Source organism: Podarcis melisellensis, assembly GCF_964234715.1.
Source record: "Podarcis melisellensis genome assembly, chromosome: 12".
NCBI classification, from domain to species: domain Eukaryota; kingdom Metazoa; phylum Chordata; class Lepidosauria; order Squamata; family Lacertidae; genus Podarcis; species Podarcis melisellensis.
In genome coordinates, this window is record NC_138544.1 from 19,195,390 (window position 1) to 19,206,364 (window position 10,975).

Here is a 10,975-nt window from a genome sequence, read left to right on the forward strand (position 1 = left end):
TGGCGTTTCACCTGCCTGAAGCAGATTTAGCTCACTGGTTACATGGCAATTGCTAAAACAGAATCCGATAATAGTGTGAGGAGCTTCAGCTGACACTGGAAGAATAATTGATTAATTGATGGTTTGGGCTTTACTCTGTTCTGCTTCCCATATAAACAAAAAAATCTGTTACCCCAGTAACTAATGCTGTAAATCTCTGTAGCTTGGTGATTTGCATTTCCCATACAATATTAATCTCTTAAAAAAGCAGCGGCTGAGGATTCCACTCTAGGGCAGTTTTACATAGGCATCATTTATTTTCAGTTTCACGGTGAAGTATTTGTTTTCTTCTAAAAGGGGTGTGTGTGTGTAAAATAAGTGTATTTGATTAATAAACAGCAAATCAGCATTTCTGCCTTTAGCCCCGTGCTTTTAAGCATTCTGTATTTTCCCACAGTTATTTTAATTTTGTCTGGATTTGCACAAGATTCTTAGAATAATGAATCTAACACAATTTCTTCTTCAAGTTGCAGATATCAAGAAGGCTAGTCTATTCTCTCTCTTCCCCATCCCTCTCAAAGTGTAGCTGCCGATGGAATGTCACACACCTAAAGAAAGAAGGCATTATTATTTTTTCCTTCAGAGGACCTATTTACAGAAACATATTGTGTTTCTATATTTATTTAACGGCAACTGGTTCCCACAACAAATCATGGGGAATGCAATTAAATTGCTAGCACGTCTTCAAAGCTAAGCAGGGTCCAGTAAAGTTTCAAATTTGATGGGGGACTGTGTGTTGGTATAGACTTCTGGGTATAGGGCGGTATATAAATTCAACAAATAAATAATAATAATAATTGCAGGGGGTTGGACCTTCCAACTCTACAATTCTATGATTTCTAATACAATCACCCTATCTCCAATACTGTTTCAAACATCTGATAGGTGCTAACAGGCCCAATACATTTTGGTGTCTGAGGCAAAGGGCAAAATGGCGGCTCCTTCCCACACAACATGTAGATGCCATCCTCCATCACACCCTAAGGCACCAGACCAGTTTAGGGGGCCAAGGACAAGTAATGGCCATGCATAGCTCTACCATCCAACAGAGGCAAGTGCCTCAGGAAATACAGATGGCAACCTCCACTGATGCCTCTCGGCCTTAGCCGCCTGAGGTGGTTGCCTCACTCTGTATAACAGCAGGACTGGGCCTGGATTTGGTTGAGGCATGAACAAGGCTTCTAAATTGCTCTAATGTAGCAAACTGCCCAGAGAACGTGCAAATTGCCCAGAGAAAACGTCAGTTAATGGGTGGCATGTTAAATAAATAAATAAAATACAAGAAATAAAGAGAGTTAGCATTGTTCGCATTGTCCATCTGGATCTGGCTGGTGCACATGGATAAAAAGGGATGGAGCTTTCTGGAGTGCTGCAGGGATTGAAAACTTCACCACCAGTCAGCCAGCTGATTAAGGGACAACACTGAAAGGCTTCTTAAAGCTTTGAAAAAGGGTTGAAGATTTGAGTGCCCTTTCATTTTGGGGAAAGGCCAAAGCAAAGCAAAGAAACACACACCAAACAAACAGCAACAGTTATATCACAGGAGATCTAGACATTATCAGGTTCATGCGGGAAAGTGCAAGATAAATCTTTAAATCCCCTGTCTCCCTTGGTTGCAATATGTGTTTTGGACAAATAAAAATCCGAATGAGTTTGGCTTGGCAAGTTCCCTTTTATCACTCTCGCTTTAAACTCATTAAATTTAATGAGTGTTTGAAAGGTCAGGTGCACGAAGGGAGTGTATACGGTTGTGTTGTGGTACAATGCAAGAAGGCTGAAAAATATCAGCAGTAATGAATCCCGTGGAAAGACTTTCTGACGGCATTGCATTAGTTAGGAGAAAATCCCTTTTCATACTGCGCTCTTCTCTCTAATCCCCATTTGAACTGTAAATTTCAGAAGAAGCGTATCGCTGGATAAAAGGAAGGTGGCACAACACGCTTTGTTGCCTACCATTGGCGAGAGCGGTTCTTTAAGGAAATGTCTCACAAATGGCACATAAAACAAAGACTGCGATGAATAATGAGCGCAATCAGTTGTTATCTTTCACCTTCTGGCAACACAGCTGCTCGGGGGCTTTTAACTTGAAAAAGAAGGCAAAATAGATGTGATACATAAAAAATATAAGTAAAGTTTGTCCCAGGTAGGACAGATTCCATATCCTTTGGTGACAAAAAAACAACAACACCCACTGCATTCTTCCTTGTGGCAGAACCGTATTCAGGTTTAGATAGATTAAAGTAATATTTTTAAAGCAAAATGGCAGCCAGCCTTCCAACCTCCATGAATGATGTTATTTGATGACTCATGCTTGGCTAGTTCAATATATTTCATAACCTTAATGAAACTCTTGGTGTGCTTCCTTTCAAATCTTGTGGATGTTTTGCCTATGCAGGAACCCCAAATTTAGGAATTTTAAGGAATATTACTAACCATACTGAAAACAGGGCTGAACAAAAATAGCCTTGGGGGGAAATTCCATCCTATTTGTGGACATCAAAATTGACCGGGGGTGGGGGGAGAAATTTAATCGGATGTTCTCTGGGTAAAGTTGAAATTCACCAACAGTTTGGGTGGAGGCAAAAACAGAAGCCTTGGAGAATCTCAGAAAACTAACGATTTTTGGTTCACTCTTAGGCGATGGGAGTGAGACACACAGAACTCAACATGACTTTCCTCTGAGTAAACATGTAGGACGGGGCTATTACTAAACGAAATTCCATGGTTATTTCGTATTGGGATGAAGAGAGCAGTAGGGCTGAAAGAATGTATAAAAGGAGCAGGGGGCAAATCCATTCCTTCTTTTGACAGTACTGAAATGTACTCTGTTGGATCCACAGTGATGGTTTTAAAAAAAGTATCACCTGTACTGCAACATTAGCCTTCTGGCAGCAGAATCCCTGCTATTTATTGGGGAAGAAAAGGCAGAGAGGATTTGGTTGTCGTTGTTGTTGTTATTTATATACTGCCCTATACCTGGGGGCAGTTCACAGAATAAAATTAAGATATAAAACCACAAAATAACTAATAAAAATAAAAACAGAAACCCCATCCCCCCCAAAAAACACACACATTTTAAAAGGGCATAGGATGTAAATCGAATCAACCAAAGGCCTGGTTAAAAAGGAACATTTTTGCCTGGTGCCTAAAGGTGTGTAATGAAGGTGCCAGGCGAACTTTCTTGGGGAGAGCATTCCACAGATGGGGAGCCACTGCAGAGAAGGCCCATTCTCATGTTGCCATACTCTGGACCTCTCAAGAAGGAGGCACATGAAGAAGGGCCTCAGAAGATGATCTCAAGGTCCGGGTAGGCTCATATGGGAAGAGGCGGTCCTTGAAGTGTTGCGGTCCTGAGTCATTTAAGGCTTTATGGGTCAAAACCAACACTTTGAATTGGGCCTGGAAACTAATTGGTAGCCAGTGCAAGCGGACCAAGATCTGTGTAATATGCTCGAACCATCTTGCTCCAGTAAGCAACCTGGCCGCTGAATTCTGCACCAGCTGAAGTTTCCGAACCATCTTCAGAAGCAGGCCCTACGTATAACGCATTGCAGTAATCTAACCTTGAGGTTACCAGGTAAGGCTGGAGCTGTGCAGGTTTAGTGGTGGAGACAATCTGGTGCCACCTATACAACCCTGAACTTGACACCACCTTGGCCATCCTCTTGCTCAGGGCTGCAACTCTGTTGCTGGGAAGCTACTGCTGCAGCAGTGCCCCACCAGGTTCCTGGAAATAAGGAAAGAGGTAGACTGGCTGTTTCCAAAGGAAGATGGACAGCAGGGATTGAAGATGGAGAAAATACCACTGGTTCCCAACTTGAAGAAAGGAGCCAAGGAAGGCAAGGGCACCTGGGTCAGGAAGTTGTAGGAGCTTCCATGGGGCAACAGACAACATTTTCACGTTTTGACTCAGACACCACAGTGCATAAGATGGATAGAAATGGATGTTGTCATCCACATACTACAAACAGAATATTGTTATTTTAAATTCTGTGTTTGCTGCTATCAGAGGTGAGCAGAACAGTGAAAGGGTTGTTATGGTTTACCTTATCCATTTTAAGCAGGGGATATTATGCACCTCAGTATTTCAAAATACTCCACACTCAAAAGGTACCAGCATCCTCGAATTCCCTTCAGCCACAACAACAAAAAGGAGTACTGTTTACAAGAAAATAACGTTGCCTCCCTCCCTCTTTTTTTTATATCCAGCACCACCACTCTGCTTTTTTCCCCCTCCGAGACATTTCTTTCATCATGTTAAAAGCAACCCTTAGTTCAGCCTGCAGGTATGAACACCTTTGCACAAAGCTTCAATTTAAGCACAGCACTGTATTTATTTCTAACATGTTTTCCTGACCTTCTTGCTAACCCCTTTTTAATTGGTTTTCTAACAGGGTTATACCACTATTCAAATAACGGATGGTCTTTGATTACAAATGATTGTTCATGTAAATAGGTGCTAATTCGGGGTGGGATCAAAGAGCTCCTTCAAGCCTTTATTATTATTTTTCTTTCTTTCTTTGAGGAATAGATCTTCCACCACAAGCACATCATCACAGTTCTGGAAATCCTGTTAGCTACAAAAGAGTTTGTTCTATGATGTCGTATGGCTGCCCTATGTCTGGAATTTCCCAGACATAACTGGGATTTGGCCCTCGTAAACAATGGAAATTGCTAAAAAATGTCTGGGAAAATCCAGACGTATTTTTGAGATTTTGCAAAACTTTGCAAGACTTTGGCCAAAACAAAAACCTTTTGTGTCTGGATTTTCACTGGCAACCCTGGGATACTGGGAACAGCTGTATGAGAAATACAAATTTGAGTGGTCTGAATTAAACACATGATTCTATAGATCCTAGCCTATACAACTTGTGACCCGGGTGCCAACTCCAGGGGCCCCCGGGCACCCACAATTTTTTTTGCTATGGGTGACTCTGCCTGCCACCATGCGCCACACACTGCCGCAACCCACCACTGCCTGCGCCTCCACCATGGGGCCTCTGCTGGTGCCCACTGTGGCCATGGACATGCTCCCAGGGTGTGGCCACAATCTGGGGCCCAAGTCAGCACTGTTGGCTTGTGGGCTGCAAAGCCATTTGCTTATCATAGTGATGTCCATTGGCATGCGAGAAGCCACTACATAGGTGTAGCCAGGAGGCATCAAATCCTGTTGGGAGGAGGGAAGCAGGAGACCCACCTGTCACCATCCTCTGTCTGGCTCTGCCTAGCAGATTTGGAACGAAATGTCTCAACAACAGTTGCTTTGAATTACTTTCTTTCGACCCCAAGTGCTCAGAAAAAAAAATCTGTCAAAATCTTCAGTCTTTTGAAAACTAGGAAGTTAAATAAAAAAATAACCACCCTCAATTCAAAAGAGAGAAGTTGGGAACCAAGTTGGGTGTGCCAAGGGGACTACAGTGGTACCTTGGGTTAAGAACTTAATTTGTTCTGGAGGTCCGTTCTTAACCTGGAACTGTTCTTAATCTGAGGTACCACTTTAGCTAATGGGACCTCCTGCTGCTGCCGCACCGCTGCTGCGCGATTTCTGTTCTCATCCTGAAGCAAAGTTCTTAACCTGAGGTACTATTTCTGGGTTAGCGGAGTCTGTAACCTGAAGCATCTGTAACCTGAAGCGTCTGTAACCCGAGGTACCACTGTATATTGGGGGATTCAGCTCTAAGCACTGCATTACACACCGGTTCTCTCAATACTAAAGTTGCCTGAGGAACACTGTTGTGGAGTTCTGCAAATCCTCAAGCAGTGGATTGACAGGGTGAGTGCGCCTGTTTTTGCTCCCTGGCTAGGGCTATAAAAACAGGGTTGTCAAGCACCAGAAAGGAGGCAATATATGGCTCCTGGGCTACATTCGTCATGAGGCATCAAATCCTGCAGACATCCCTCAGACTGTCCACTAACCAAACCATGAAGGGTGGAAAATGTCAGCCACCTTTTCCCTGGAAGATTTCTGTTCAGAAATACACAGTCATTTGTGTGTTCATCAATGTAATGCACACACAAATGTAACTCGTGTATCACATAAATACTATACAGTGAACAAATCACTATTATCACTTACCAAAAGTTGACATTAGGATGTACTGAGACTCTAACGTGTATTTTTAAAAAGCACACTAAACTACTTAAGTACTGTATTTACAACAGCAAGAGAGGCAACATAACATTTACAGTCTCCTAAATGCTGTCAAGTGCAGTTGCATTTTATCACTTGGCCAATACATTGAGAATCCATATTATACATTTAAAATTACAGTAACCCCTAAAATTTTATTTTATCTTAAGGCTTAAGCCCAAGAGGTATTAATGACCCATGCTCTATTGAAGCAATTGCTGTGCTTGAGTGCACGCCTCTTCCAGCAATATTCCTGAATGTACAGGTGCTTGAACTGTATTTCATATAGCGAACGAGATCATTCCCAGAGAAGTCATTCACGGCTTTTAAAATAAAGTTAGTTAGGTCCTGTGATCACAATGGGTCTTACCCAGAGCATGATATACATCAGATAGCACTCGATGTTTTGAACACTCGATAAAGTTCCTTTTTCTTTTTTAAAAGAACTTGGGTAATATTATAAGCACAGCCTTAATAACAGCTGTTCCCAGAGCTTGCAGAGAGGAAAAACTGTAGCGTCATCACCTGCCTGGTGACTTGGGAATCCCTAGCCAATGTCACTTGAGCTTTTCATCATGTAGAGACTCAACAAATTGCAGTCATTAGCTCCTGAGTCAGAATATCCTCTGCATGCTGTTTTGCCTGGGTGGTGCCAGATTAATCCATCCCTGGGGAGGTCTGGGTCAAATCTGCAATCCTCTTTCTCCCTGTAATGACTTTAGGAAGCTTGTTGTCTCATTGTGCCCTTAAAAACCTTCCGTCAGATCCATTCTCATTTCTGTTAAGTTTTTCAAATCTGGTGGGATAGCTAGTGCTCTGGTTTTGTCATTAAGACAGAAGCCTTGCTGGTGTGAGCCATTTATTATTATAAAAAACCTCCACAGAGCATTATTTTCTGGTTTTTCTTTCAAACCGTATTTATGATCCAGCGAAGCAGAAGTCAACATCTGCACAAAGCAGGTAAGCGTTACCAGAAACTGAATGAAAATGCATCTGACAACATAGACTGCAACGATATCAAATCAGAGGCAATTTTATGACCTAACAAGACTCCACAGGATAGGCCAGGCAAAGGGATTGCTTCTCTGATAGCTTTGTTGTTGCATTTTTGAAGACAGATCCCATTTTCCCAAAACAAAACAACACTCAAAGCAAGGCAAAGGTCTCGCTTTTGATTATACAGTAAATGGATTTAATAAGAGAGGCTACAACTGTTCCAGATCTTTATCACTCCTATAAATAGCCAGCTCCCATTTGAGGAGCTTGCAGAATTCCTCCGTGGTTGGGTTATCTGTAAGCACAACATAACCTTTAGATAGCTTTACAGAAAACTGAACACTTACAGCAAATGTTAGTCTAATTAACTGGATTCATAGATAACCACATGTCTCTTCGACATGCCCTTGGCTGACTACATTGTCTAAGCCTTGACTTAAAAGCAGAGCCAGGATGCTTATAGGGCAGTCAGAGAACAGAGTGTTCTCCAGCTTCTGAAACTGCTATACAAGTCATATAAGCAGGAATCCCCAGGCAATGCAGTCCCTGAGCAACTTTTCATCCGCTTGGCTCTTCAAAGCCTCCTGAGAAAGAGTTCCTAAGTTTCCAAGGCAACTTATTAAATTGGCTAAGCATTTTTACACTTGAGACTGGCATTTTTTTGTCCTCCACCTAAATTCGCCTTGCTTCTGTTTGGCCCCCATTGCTTATTGTCCTTGGCTGTGTACGCATTTGAAGCCTGTGGCTTCCCCCAGAGTATCATGGGACCTGTAGTTTGCAGAGGGTTCTGGGAACTGAATTGCAACTCTCCAAGGGGCAAGCTACAGCTCCTGGGATTCTTTTTTTTGGGGAGTCAATCATGTGCTTTAAATGTACAGTAGAGAGTATACACAGACCTTGTCTCAAAAGGTCCAATTCCAAGCCCTGCTGCTCACACCAGGGTGGAAGGTTTTGTATGTATGTATGTATGTATGTATGTGTGGGACGTGGGTGGCGCTGTGGGTAAAACCTCAGCGCCTAGGACTTGCCGATCACATGGTTGGCGGTTCAAATCCCCGTGGCGGGGTGCGCTCCCGTCGTTCGGTCCCAGCGCCTGCCAACCTAGCAGTTCGAAAGCACTCCCGGGTGCAAGTAGATAAATAGGGACCGCTTACCAGTGGGAAGGTAAACAGCGTTCCATGTGCTGCGCTGGCTCGCCAGATGCAGCTTGTCATGCTGGCCACGTGACCCGGAAGTGTCTGTGGACAGCGCTGGCTCCTGGCCTATAGAGTGAGATGAGCGCACAACCCTAGAGTCTGGCAAGACTGGCCCGTACGGGCAAGGGTACCTTTACCTTTACCTTTATGTATGTATATGTATGTATGTATGTATGTATATATGTATGTGTGATATAGCCACTAAGCATACTCAGTCCCATAGGAGCCAACTCCTAGGGGCCAAGGTCCCTTCAGCACCCCCATAAAATATTTGAGGGGGCCTATGCAAATGCCCCCTTCCACCCTCAAAAAAAAAAAAAGCTGGATTCTCCCCGAGGGTTAAATCCCACTTGCTTTCAGCTCCATGATCAACCAGAAGTTTTAAAAAAACCAGAAGCATATTTACTTGGTATTATAGGTCAGGACATTAATAGGCAAGATGTTAAATTGTTTTTATATGCAACAACTGCGGCAAGAGTATTGTTAGCCCAGAAATGGAAACAAGAAGAAATTCCGACAAAAGAAGAATGGCAGACGAAATTAATGGACTATACAGAATTGGACAAAATGACAGGAAGGATTCGAAACCTGCGGGACCAGAGATTTACAGAAGACTGGAAGAAGTATATGAATTATTTGGAGAGCAACTGTAATCAACAAATTACGCTAGTGGGACTACAAGAAGTTTTGTAAGGAGAAATATGCGAAGTGTTACAAAGTAGAAAAAGATAGAGATATTGGTTATGAGTTTGAAATGTAATAGGGAAGATAAGAAATGCATACGGAGAGATTAGATTGGAAAATTTTCAGACAGGATTGATGGAAGTCAAAAAATTGAGTAAGATGTAAAAGTATGTTTAATTACTGTTGAAAATTATATGTTAAAAAAACTAATAAAAGATTTTATATATATATATATATAATATATATAATATATTTGAGGGGGCCATGCTCCCCCGGCAAAGTTGATGTGCATTGCCATTCAAATGGTGTGTGTGTGCTGTGTCTTGCTATTGATTATGCAAGGCAGGGCTTATGTGCCCCCCCAATATTTTATTCAAGTTGGCACCCCTGCTCAGTCCACATTATGCTACTTTGATTCCCCTCCCCTCCGTGCTTTGAACTTCAACAAACCTTTTCCCCAATCATGCCGACTCATCCCTCTCGAGTGTAGATGGTTCCATAAGTATCAGCAAGCGGAGGGTAATTTTGCGATTCATATCTTGGGTAAGTTTTTGCCCTTTTACTTAACACTCGGAGATTCTCTTTTCCAGAGGCTGAAGGGCTGCCCCCTTCGAGGCAGACCCCCCACGGTTAATCCCTCAATTGATTCACCTTCCTTCATCACCCACAGAGAGATGTTCCATTTTGGAAGACTTTTGACATTTTAAAGTAGCTCTTAGATTAGCCATTAGATGGAAATCCTTTCAGCTGCCATTAGCAAAAGCAGAGCAGAGAAGAAAAGCACCACGCTGTTCAACTCCTTCAGTCCAATTTCAGTGTTGTACTTTATACAACAGCATTATGTAGGGGAAAGCATATAATGTTAATACAGGTAATGTCGGGTCCTAAATGCAAGATGTCTTGCTTGCTCGCTTGAGAAAACTAATGTGCCCCTATCCATTGAAGACTCTTGCAAAGAACATTGATCTCTTTGGGAAACTTATTTTGTCCCTGATTTCTTCCCAGAACATGTGCCCTATCCTTTAGGGACCTCTTCCCCCACTTTCCTGTTCGCCTTTGATACATTTCCCCTTTCAGCAATCTTTTTACAGCTTTTAGAATCAGATGAAATTGCCTCTTGCAAGCCGGCCTGCAATCCGTGTTTGAACTTGAACAATGTTGAGAATCGCAGGAGCAGATATGCTCGACAGAACTTGTGCTTTGCACTGTTAAGGTCTGGAATTTCTCCTGGCACCAGTAATGGATTGTCAGGTTCTGATTTATTTTTTTTAAATGCAGCATACGTCTTATGTGACTGGAAATGGCTTGGCCGCGAGAGGGGGTGGGATGTAATTTGGACTAAGGAAGAATACCTGCCTGTACACTGTGGTCATCATTGAAGGCTCTGCTCCAGGCATCAGCGGTGAAGAAGGTGACAGAATGAGACATTCACTATGATGTTGCCCTACTTACAGAATTCCCTCACAAAGAGCTATTTATTTCGAGGATTAAGCATACTATCTGCTAAACAAAGAAAATATCGACACACCCAAATCTCTGGCACGCACAAAATATATCACACGGAGACCTATGTAGAGTTGACATATCCCCCATACCTCAAAAGAGAGGCCCCATGCCTTTGATCTGGGCTGAGATCAGCACACGGTGATGTGAGATCAGCACATGGCAGCCTCACCACAAGCCAATGCTGCCAGACTGCAAGGCTTGACTGTCAAATTCAGCTGAGTCACGTGAATGGGCTCAAATTCTGCAAAAGCATCCACGTGGTTCATGCAACATACAAGGAAGACACGAAAAAAGTCCCTGAGGAGCTTTACAATCAAGCTAATAATAATAATACAGTCATACCTCGGGTTACAGATGCTTCAGGTTGCGTGATTTCGGGTTGTGCTTTGCGCATGCGCAGAAGTACTGAATCACGACCCGTGCG